The 12,055-nt window shown below is 49.5% G+C and overlaps 1 protein-coding gene across 5 annotated transcripts in view; it reads right to left on the reverse strand.

Moving 5' to 3' along the window:
* Positions 1-11,571, reverse strand: part of LOC129851286 (gamma-adducin-like) — a 59,443-nt gene extending 47,872 nt beyond the window's left edge. For 2 of the 5 annotated variants that reach the window (XM_055917717.1, XM_055917714.1), the window contains exon 1: positions 11,213-11,571. The gene's annotated coding sequence lies outside the window, so the exon portion shown is untranslated. Of the gene's footprint in view, positions 1-9,343; positions 9,423-11,212 lie in introns of those variants that run through there. The other 3 variants (XM_055917718.1, XM_055917716.1, XM_055917715.1) reach the window with 2 other exon arrangements.
* Positions 11,572-12,055: the final 484 nt, after the last annotated feature.

Below are 12,055 nucleotides of genomic sequence, written 5' to 3' on the forward strand. Positions count from 1 at the left end.
TTAGAGATGGAAGGGGCAGTATTAGCGATGGGAGGGGCAGTATTAGCGATGGGAGGGGCAATATTAGCAATGAGAGGGGCAGTATTAGCAATGGGAGGTATTAGAGATGTAAGGGGCAGTATTAGAGATGTAAGGGGCAGTATTAGAGATGGAAGGGGCAGTATTAGAGATGGAAGGGGCAGTATTAGAGATGGAAGGGGCAGTATTAGAGATGGAAGGGGCAGTATTAGAGATGGAAGGGGCAGTATTAGAGATGGAAGGGGCAGTATTAGAGATGGAAGGGGCAGTATTAGAGATGGGAGGGGCAGCATTAGAGATGGGAGGGGCAGCATTAGAGATGGGAGGGGCAGCATTAGAGATGGGAGGGGCAGCATTAGAGATGGGAGGGGCAGCATTAGAGATGGGAGGGGCAGTATTAGAGATGGGAGGGGCAGTATTAGAGATGGAAGGGGCAGTATTAGCGATGGGAGGGGCAGCATTAGCGATGGGAGGGGCAGTATTAGCAATGAGAGGGGCAGTATTAGCAATGGGAGGTATTAGAGATGTAAGGGGCAGTATTAGAGATGGGAGGGGCAGTATTAGAGATGGGAGGGGCAGTATTAGAGATGGGAGGGGACGTATTAGAGATGGGAGGGGACGTATTAGAGATGGGAGGGGACGTATTAGAGATGGGAGGGGACGTATTAGAGATGGGAGGGGCAGTATTAGAGTTGGAAAGGGCAGTATTAGAGATGGGAGGGGCAGTATTAGAGATGGGAGGGGCAGTATTAGAGATGGGAGGGGACGTATTAGAGATGGGAGGGGACGTATTAGAGATGGGAGGGGACGTATTAGAGATGGGAGGGGACGTATTAGAGATGGGAGGGGACGTATTAGAGGCGGGAGGGGACGTATTAGAGGCGGGAGGGGACGTATTAGAGGCGGGAGGGGACGTATTAGAGGCGGAGGGGACGTATTAGAGATGGGAGGGGCAGTATTAGAGTTGGAAAGGGCAGTATTAGAGGCGGAGGGGCAGTATTAGAGATGGGAGGGGCAGTATTAGAGATGGGAGAGGCAGTATTAGAGATGGGAGAGGCAGTATTAGAGATGGGAGTGGCAGTATTAGAGATGGAAGGGGCAGTATTAGAGATGGAAGGGGCAGTATTAGAGATGGAAGGGGCAGTATTAGAGATGGAAGGGGCAGTATTAGAGATGGAAGGGGCAGTATTAGAGATGGAAGGGGCAGTATTAGAGATGGAAGGGGCAGTATTAGAGATGGACGAGGTAGTATTAGAGATGGAAGGGGCAGTATTAGAGATGGAAGGGGCAGTATTAGAGATGGAAGGGGCAGTATTAGAGATGGAAGGGGCAGTATTAGAGATGGGAGGGGCAGTATTAGAGATGGAAGGGGCAGTATTAGAGATGGAAGGGGCAGTATTAGAGATGGAAGGGGCAGTATTAGAGATGGAAGGGGCAGTATTAGAGATGGGAGGGGCAGTATTAGAGATGGAAGGGGCAGTATTAGAGATGGAAGGGGCAGTATTAGAGATGGGAGGGGCAGTATTAGAGATGGAAGGGGCAGTATTAGAGATGGAAGGGGCAGTATTAGAGATGGAAGGGGCAGTATTAGAGATGGAAGGGGCAGTATTAGAGATGGAAGGGGCAGTATTAGAGATGGAAGGGGCAGTATTAGAGATGGAAGAGGTAGTATTAGAGATGGAAGGGGCAGTATTAGAGATGGAAGGGGCAGTATTAGAGATGGAAGGGGCAGTATTAGAGATGGAAGGGGCAGTATTAGAGATGGAAGGGGCAGTATTAGAGATGGACGAGGTAGTATTAGAGATGGAAGGGGCAGTATTAGAGATGGAAGGGGCAGTATTAGAGATGGAAGGGGCAGTATTAGAGATGGAAGGGGCAGTATTAGAGATGGAAGGGGCAGTATTAGAGATGGAAGGGGCAGTATTAGAGATGGAAGGGGCAGTATTAGAGATGGAAGGGGCAGTATTAGAGATGGAAGGGGCAGTATTAGAGATGGAAGGGGCAGTATTAGAGATGGAAGGGGCAGTATTAGAGATGGAAGGGGCAGTATTAGAGATGGAAGGGGCAGTATTAGAGATGGAAGGGGCAGTATTAGAGATGGAAGGGGCAGTATTAGAGATGGAAGGGGCAGTATTAGAGATGGGAGGGGACGTATTAGAGATGGGAGGGGACGTATTAGAGATGGAAGGGGCAGTATTAGAGATGGAAGGCGCAGTATTAGAGATGGAAGGGGCAGTATTAGAGATGGAAGGGGCAGTATTAGAGATGGAAGAGGTAGTATTAGAGATGGAAGGGGCAGTATTAGAGATGGAAGGGGCAGTATTAGAGATGGAAGGGGCAGTATTAGAGATGGAAGGGGCAGTATTAGAGATGGGAGGGGCAGTATTAGAGATGGAAGGGGCAGTATTAGAGATGGAAGGGGCAGTATTAGAGATGGAAGGGGCAGTATTAGAGATGGAAGGGGCAGTATTAGAGATGGAAGGGGCAGTATTAGAGATGGAAGAGGTAGTATTAGAGATGGAAGAGGTAGTATTAGAGATGGAAGGGGCAGTATTAGAGATGGAAGGGGCAGTATTAGAGATGGAAGGGGCAGTATTAGAGATGGGAGGGGCAGTATTAGAGATGGGAGGGGTAGAGAGTAGGCTGACCTCAACCAGGTGGCTTGAGGTTTCCACCCAACAGAGAGAGAGCGACCACTACAGCTGGAACTGTTTTCACACACAGACAGACAGAGACAGACAGAGAGAGAGAATGTAAACATATGTTTCCCATGACAATAAAAAACATTGAATTGAGAGAGAAACACAGAGAGACCTCTACAGCTGAGATTGTTTACCAATCACTCCAGTCACATGACCGCAGGCCACTTAAGAGGGTTACCCTAATAGCAGAGAAATATCTACTGTACCTACCGTCTCACTCTCTCTCTCCCTTTATTTCCTGTCTCTTTCCCTTCCTTCCTCTTTCTCTCTCTTTTTGCCCAAGTCCTCTATCCCTTGGATTTGAACGAGGGAGGGAGTTAGGGATGGAGGAATAGAGGGATGGAGGAATAGAGGGATGGAGGAATAGAGGGATGGAGGAATAGAGGGATGGAGGAATAGAGGGATGGAGGAATAGAGGGATGGAGGGGGAGAAGGTAGGTTATTTTCTTTGCTGCTCTGCGTTGCTAAGCTGCTCCTTCGGGTCTAATGGAACTCAACAAGATGTTTCATATTAAGAGCCACAACGCACAGATCTGGGCTACCTTGCAGTCTGGAACCGACCCAGTGTGTTGAACAACGCTCTGGGCTACCCTGCAGTCTGGACCCGACCCAGTGTGTTGAACAACGCTCTGGGCTACCCTGCAGTCTGGACCCGACCCAGTGTGTTGAACAACGCTCGGGGCTACCCTGCAGTCTGGACCCGACCCGGTGTGTTGGACAACGCACAGCGCTACCCTGCAGTCTGGACCCGACCCAGTGTGTTGAACAACGCTCTGGGCTACCCTGCAGTCTGGACCCGACCCGGTGTGTTGGACAACGCACAGCGCTACCCTGCAGTCTGGACCCGACCCGGTGTGTTGAACAACGCACAGCGCTACCCTGCAGTCTGGACCCGACCCGGTGTGTTGAACAACGCTCTGGGCTACCCTGCAGTCTGGACCCGACCCGGTGTGTTGAACAACGCACAGCGCTACCCTGCAGTCTGGACCCGACCCAGTGTGTTGGACAACGCACAGCGCTACCCTGCAGTCTGGACCCGACCCGGTGTGTTGAACAACGCTCTGGGCTACCCTGCAGTCTGGACCCGACCCGGTGTGTTGAACAACGCTCTGGGCTACCCTGCAGTCTGGACCCGACCCAGTGTGTTGAACAACGCTCTGGGCTACCCTGCAGTCTGGACCCGACCCAGTGTGTTGAACAACGCTCTGGGCTACCCTGCAGTCTGGACCCGACCCAGTGTGTTGGACAACGCACAGCTCTGGGCTACCCTGCAGTCTGGACCCGACCCAGTGTGTTGAACAACGCTCTGGGCTACCCTGCAGTCTGGACCCGACCCAGTGTGTTGAACAACGCACAGCGCTACCCTGCAGTCTGGACCCGACCCAGTGTGTTGGACAACGCACAGCGCTACCCTGCAGTCTGGACCCGACCCGGTGTGTTGAACAACGCACAGCTCTGGGCTACCCTGCAGTCTGGACCCGACCCGGTGTGTTGAACAACGCTCTGGGCTACCCTGCAGTCTGGACCCGACCCAGTGTGTTGGACAACGCTCTGGGCTACCCTGCAGTCTGGACCCGACCCGGTGTGTTGAACAACGCACAGCGCTACCCTGCAGTCTGGACCCGACCCGGTGTGTTGAACAACGCTCTGGGCTACCCTGCAGTCTGGACCCGACCCAGTGTGTTGGACAACGCACAGCGCTACCCTGCAGTCTGGACCCGACCCAGTGTGTTGAACAACGCACAGCGCTACCCTGCAGTCTGGACCCGACCCAGTGTGTTGGACAACGCACAGCGCTACCCTGCAGTCTGGACCCGACCCAGTGTGTTGAACAACGCACAGCGCTACCCTGCAGTCTGGACCCGACCCAGTGTGTTGGACAACGCACAGCGCTACCCTGCAGTCTGGACCCGACCCAGTGTGTTGGACAACGCACAGCGCTACCCTGCAGTCTGGACCCGACCCGGTGTGTTGAACAACGCTCTGGGCTACCCTGCAGTCTGGACCCGACCCGGTGTGTTGAACAACGCACAGCGCTACCCTGCAGTCTGGACCCGACCCGGTGTGTTGAACAACGCACAGCGCTACCCTGCAGTCTGGACCCGACCCAGTGTGTTGGACAACGCACAGCGCTACCCTGCAGTCTGGACCCGACCCGGTGTGTTGAACAACGCTCTGGGCTACCCTGCAGTCTGGACCCGACCCGGTGTGTTGAACAACGCACAGCGCTACCCTGCAGTCTGGACCCGACCCGGTGTGTTGAACAACGCACAGCGCTACCCTGCAGTCTGGACCCGACCCGGTGTGTTGAACAACGCACAGCGCTACCCTGCAGTCTGGACCCGACCCGGTGTGTTGAACAACGCTCTGGGCTACCCTGCAGTCTGGACCCGACCCGGTGTGTTGAACAACGCTCTGGGCTACCCTGCAGTCTGGACCCGACCCAGTGTGTTGAACAACGCACAGCGCTACCTTGCAGTCTGGACCCGACCCGGTGTGTTGAACAACGCACAGCGCTACCCTGCAGTCTGGACCCGACCCAGTGTGTTGAACAACGCTCTGGGCTACCCTGCAGTCTGGACCCGACCCAGTGTGTTGAACAACGCTCTGGGCTACCCTGCAGACTGGACCCGACCCAGTGTGTTGAACAACGCTCTGGGCTACCCTGCAGTCTGGACCCGACCCAGTGTGTTGAACAACGCTCTGGGCTACCCTGCAGTCTGGACCCGACCCAGTGTGTTGAACAACGCTCTGGGCTACCCTGCAGTCTGGACCCGACCCAGTGTGTTGAACAACGCTCTGGGCTACCCTGCAGACTGGACCCGACCCAGTGTGTTGAACAACGCACAGCTCTGGGCTACCCTGCAGTCTGGACCCGACCCGGTGTGTTGAACAACGCTCTGGGCTACCCTGCAGTCTGGACCCGACCCAGTGTGTTGAACAACGCTCTGGGCTACCCTGCAGTCTGGACCCGACCCGGTGTGTTGGACAACGCTCTGGGCTACCCTGCAGTCTGGACCCGACCCAGTGTGTTGGACAACGCACAGCGCTACCCTGCAGTCTGGACCCGACCCAGTGTGTTGAACAACGCTCTGGGCTACCCTGCAGTCTGGATCCGACCCGGTGTGTGTGTTTCAATGGGACTGCATAGACTCAGAGGCGGCTATGAGCTGGTGCGCATGGTGGTGACTTCAGGCCCTGCAAGTTCCTCTCGGTGTTGCAAGGGACACAGCTATAATAGTTTTAACATACAGTAGGGGAACTTGTACGGACACAAAGCAAGACGAATGATCTCTATGACTTTATTGTAAGACACAATTAATAAATTTCCCTCAGAGCTAATGTACATAGTACCAGTCTGTCTGTATGTACACTACATGTTTGAGCCAAACTCCAGTAGGTATATTATGTGTACATAGTACCAGTCTGTCTGTATGTACACTACATGTTTGAGCCAAACTCCAGTAGGTATATTATGTGTACATAGTACCAGTCTGTCTGTATGTACACTACATGTTTGAACCAAACTCCAGTAGGTATATCATATGTGTACATAGTACTCATCAGTTAGTATATAGAAAATACTATTACAAGTGAAAGACAACATAGATTCAAAGCCAATGTAGTGACAGGTTGTCTGATAGTCTGACCAAATAGGCCATCGCCATGACACCGGAGACAAGTGCATGCTGGACATTCCGATGCCATGCCCAGCTGACCAATGAGCTGACACTTGTGACCCTGAGAGGGGAATGGCTTAGGGGGATGACATGAGTTAACGAGTTTACAACGTTGTCATGACAAATAGGGCCAATAGTGCATCCTACAGCAGGGTTTCCCACGATGCAATTTAAATAGACAGAATGAGACTTACTATCCTGTCTAATATGGGCTGTAATGTAGTACTACAGTATATGAGACTTACTATCCTGTCTAATATGGGCTGTAATGTAGGACTACAGTATATGAGACTTACTATCCTGTCTAATATGGGCTGTAATGTAGTACTACAGTATATGAGACTTACTATCCTGTCTAATATGGGCTGTAATGTAGGACTACAGTATATGAGACTTACTATCCTGTCTAATATGGGCTGTAATGTAGGACTACAGTATATGAGACTTACTATCCTGTCTAATATGGGCTGTAATGTAGGACTACAGTATATGAGACTTACTATCCTGTCTAATATGGGCTGTAATGTAGGACTACAGTATATGAGACTTACTATCCTGTCTAATATGGACTGTAATGTAGGACTACAGTATATGAGACTTACTATCCTGTCTAATATAATATGAGCTGTAATGTAGGACTACAGTATATGAGACTTACTATAAGTGAGGTCTATGATCATAACCTGTATGTTATCCTGTATGACATTTAGGAAGGTCACCATTGCGTCAGCTTCTTGATATCAAGCCACTGCCCCACTTAGGCTTGGTTGGAGCTGACTCTCTTTATCAGCTGAATCATCACACACTGGAACACTTATGTTTCTTCTATGGCACAACTCCAAACCAAACTCCCTCCCTCCGATCCTCAACTCTGTAATTTACATGGACATGAATAAAATCCCAGCTAGAAGAATCTGTTCAAGTCAAAGCAGCTGGACAACTCTCCCTGAAGGTTACAAAACATCACATTCAATGCACCCCCCTCCTCTCTCTGTGTGTGTGTGTGTGTGTGTGTGTGTGTGTGTGTATCATTGTGTCTGTGTGTGATTGAGTGTGTGTGTATTCAATTCATCCTTTCCCAAAGCCATGCCCTGGTTTATTGAATGAAACTGCAGAGGGCAGACAGGCTACTATACAGCCAACTATAAAGACACAGGCCTTAGGACTACAGCTACCCCGCTGACTACAGCTACCCCGCTGACTACAGCTACCCCGCTGACTACAGCTACCCTGCTGACAGTTATACAGTGAATATGTCATTCTATGGGGAGTAGGGATACGAATGAGAGAGACATTCTATGGGGAGTAGGGATACGAATGAGAGAGAGATTCTATGGGGAGTAGGGATACGAATGAGAGAGAGATTCTATGGGGAGTAGGGATACGAATGAGAGAGAGATTCTATGGGGAGTAGGGATACGAATGAGAGAGAGATTCTATGGGGAGTAGGGATACGAATGAGAGAGAGATTCTATGGGGAGTAGGGATACGAATGAGAGAGAGATTCTATGGGGAGTAGGGATACGAATGAGAGAGAGATTCTATGGGGAGTAGGGATACGAATGAGAGAGAGATTCTATGGGGAGTAGGGATACGAATGAGAGAGAGATTCTATGGGGAGCAGGGATACGAATGAGAGAGAGATTCTATGGGGAGCAGGGATACGAATGAGAGAGAGATTCTATGGGGAGTAGGGATACGAATGAGAGAGAGATTCTATGGGGAGTAGGGATACGAATGAGAGAGAGATTCTATGGGGAGTAGGGATACGAATGAGAGAGAGATTCTATGGGGAGTAGGGATACGAATGAGAGAGAGACCAGACCAGCATAAAGAAACAGGCCTTATACTGTAGGAAACCACTAGCAGTGAATTGATAGGGACCTGTTGGTTGGGAGAAACAGATCAAAAGAGAGGTAGAGATGGAAAAGGAGAAGAGAGAGGGTACGAGATCCTGAGAGTGAGAGGGAGGGAGGGAGAGAAAGAGAGAGAGAATGGTGAACGTGAGAACGACAGAGGAACTGCTGGATGAGTGCAATCCTCTGGGGTCAATCCCTAACAGCTGTGGAGTTGCCAAAATAAAGTTGCACAGCCCCTCACCCCCCCTTTACCCCCCGTATACCCTCCCCAGTGTTGACAACACCAGACTCCCCCTCTGCGACGAACACAAGTCCCCCAGCGTGAATGGAATAACCGCACAACCACAGAAGAACACACACCTCTTTTACGAGGTATACCAATGTGTATTGAATATCTACACAACCACAATAGAAGCAGCAGACAGTCTCACACACACACACACACTTCCGTCAGTGCTTATAACACAAGGCTCCCCGTAAAACCACAACACAACCACAGACCCAGATAAACACAGGACAGCAGTATCCCTGCTCAGTACCCAGTCACAAGATGCCCAGTTCCCAGAGCGCTCCCCCCTTCGCCCTCAATGTTCCCTTTGTCCCCTTCCCAACGTTCCCGTCACTCGGGTCACCCGGTCGACCGGCGGGAGTTTCACACAGCATGACATTTAGTTTCAGAACCAGAGTTAAGGGGTGAGAGGTCAAACGTGAGTTCACACGAATTAGAATTAAAAAAAATGTAAAAAACACGGACATGATTGGACTGTCAATGATGCTGTCAAGCCCTGACCATAGAGAGCTGTTTATTCTCTATGTTGGTTAGGTCGGGGTGTGATTAAGGGTGGGTTATCTAGGTGAATTATATTTCTATGTTGGCCTGGTTTGGTTCCCAATCAGAAGCAGCTGTTTATCGTTGTCTCTGATTGGGGATCATATTTAGGTAGCCATTTCCCCATTGTGCTTTGTGAGATCTTGTCTAGGTATAGTTGCCTGCGAGCACAACTCCGAGCTTCACGTTTCGTTTGTTCGCTTTATTGTTTTTGTTCTTTAAGATTCTCTTCCAAATAAAAGGATGGAAACATACCACGCTGCATTTTGGTCCACTCCTTTCGACGAACGTGACAGAGGCAGTACCTAAAGCAGTTTATTCCAGTCTTGTGTCTCTGTTGACAGACAAAGCTTTTGTCAGATCAAATTCATCAACTAAATAAATAAATAAATAAAAACCGCTGAGGGGAAGCATACCATGCTGACCGCAAGAGACCGTTTAGACTCAAGAGACTGCTTAAAGAGCGTTTTGACTCAAGAGACTGCTTAAAGAGCGTTTTGACTCAAGAGACTGCTTAAAGAGCACCAGACTGACTGTTATCCGGTTGGTCTCGACTGGTAGCCCGCAGCAAAGTAACAGCAATCTCTGACCCATAGACCTTTCAACCTTTAACCTACTGCTCAGCCGCCGGCCTCACACCCCTTCCACGGATTCAGACATAATGCATCACTATGTGGAGGAGAGTGTGGTCTGAGGAAAGGTCAACGCTTTGTCTGAAACTAAAGCTTAACCACGAAGCCCGAATAAATCACAAATGTACATAGTAGTATTTGCCGGTGTGCAGAGGCTCTGTTCATTACTCCAGTTACCTCACCTCATGTCAGGGTGACATTTAGCCTTGAACTCCAGCAGGGAGGACAGATTAGATTGCTTTCCATACAGTCCTACAAACCTTACCCCTCCTCTCTTCTGTTGACAGCTATCCTGCTACAGTGTCCCCACCTCTTCCTTCCCCCCACTCTCTCACCCCATAACCCACCCTCTCAATACAATTCAATTCAAGGGGCTTTATTGGCATGGGAAACATACGTTAACATGCCAAAGCAAGTTAAACAGATAATAAACAAAAGTGAAATAAACAATATAAAATGAACAATAAACAATCCAAAGGAATAGAGACATTTCAAATGGTATATTATGTCTATATACAGCTTCTCTCTCTTTCCCTCACTACTATTTGTTATCATGCCTCCTGGATTCTTCGGCCTCTCTTTTAGCCATCACCCCTATTAATAGGGACAGGCTTTTGGGTCGCGTTACCGACCGTACGGGAACAATCCCAGGAAACAATCCCACACACTAATTATAGATGGCTATCTACTGTGCTGCGTGGCCGTACACATTGTAGGTGGGCGGGGTGTGTGTGTGCGCTTTCAAAATAAACAGAGTGAGGACACAAAACCCCACTGAATAATCTATGAGTCAAAGCATGATGTTGTAACCATGTAATGTACATCATCCATGCCGTGGCTGCTGTGAAGTTAAATTACGTAGGTCTGGCCAGGTTAGATTGGCTTGCATGGCTCGGTTACAGCCACAATCAGAAACGTCCGTTCCACCCTTACTAGACAGTTAAGCGTTTCAACTTGAACTTCGACGATGCACTGTAAGCAGAGAACAAGCTCTACTCTTCAGACCTCTAGGTAGTATATTAGTGTACTGAGCAGTAGGCATTCCTACTGTTTAGCTGATGAGTACAGCTAATCTACCTACAGTCTACATTGACTCAGTGCTAAGCATGTTGAGAGAGGCAACACAACCAACGGGTGTTCATCGTGGAAGCCAGGAATTCCCCCTTAAATTGGCAGTTGAACAAACAGCTTGAAATCGCAAATCACAGCTCACAGGTTGAAATGAGTTCAGTCAACTCATATAGTTGAAGTAGGGATAGTGACAGTCAACTCATATAGTTGAAGTAGGGATAGTGACAGTCAACTCATATAGTTGAAGTAGGGATAGTGACAGTCAACAACATACACAAAGAAACGGGTTTCAGCTAACTGACCTCGTAGTTTAGTGCTCAAATAGGTTTCACATTCAATTCAGTCCAATTTAAAAACTTGATTCGGTAGGAATAGTCAAGTCGGTAGTAGACACACAAAGAAACACGCTTCGCTAACTGACCTTATTGTGTCGCCTGTACTCAGTCAGCGAATCTGATAGAACCTGGAATAGAAACGCAGGTCAAAACGCATGTCTACTTCCTCGCCTCGCTTAGAAATCCCAGAGTAGATCCACGGGGACGCTGACGACAAATAAAAAGAGGGAGAGAGAGAAAAACCAGTCCGTTCACTGCTTCTTCGTCTCCCTTCTCCAGTTGCTCCTATATGTCGGTCCCGGACCAAACCAACACATGTACTGCCTGAAGACAACAGGGTTGCTGCTAGTCCCAGACTCGACTGCCACACACACTCCCCTCTCTGACTGCTCTGACCGCAGCGGAGGAGAAAGAGAATTCAACAGCTGTGAGTGTGTGTGTGTGTGGGTGTGTTTGTGTGAAAAGGAGCTAAAGGAACCACGTGATAGGCTTAATCCTCTGCCCACTGAGGGAACATACACAGCAGTCTGACCAATCAGGGGCCGGCTGTCACGGCTGTCACACACTTGCCCCCTCCCTTCTCTCTTTCCCTCTCTCCTGCTCTTATTCTAACTCTTCTCTTTCTTTCTCTCTCTCGTTCTATCCCTCTCTTTTTACTTTCTCTCTCTCCTTCCGTCTCGCAGCAGTATTACAGGGCAGTGTTTTGGAAGTATACTGGCAGGTTACAAATCACCATGGCACATCGCTAACACGTTGTCGCTCTAAGGTAACACACGCCAACTGGTTCTATTTGCCATGTTCTACATACCTACTGTACTGGAGAAGGAGGCATTGTGCATACCTGGGGAGGTAGCTAGCTAGAGCATTGAGTATACCTAGTTTGAGAAAATAGTGTGTGTGTGTGTGTCTACAGAAGCACAGCGTGACCA

This window comes from Salvelinus fontinalis, chromosome 3, assembly GCF_029448725.1.
Source record: "Salvelinus fontinalis isolate EN_2023a chromosome 3, ASM2944872v1, whole genome shotgun sequence".
NCBI lineage: Eukaryota > Metazoa > Chordata > Actinopteri > Salmoniformes > Salmonidae > Salvelinus > Salvelinus fontinalis.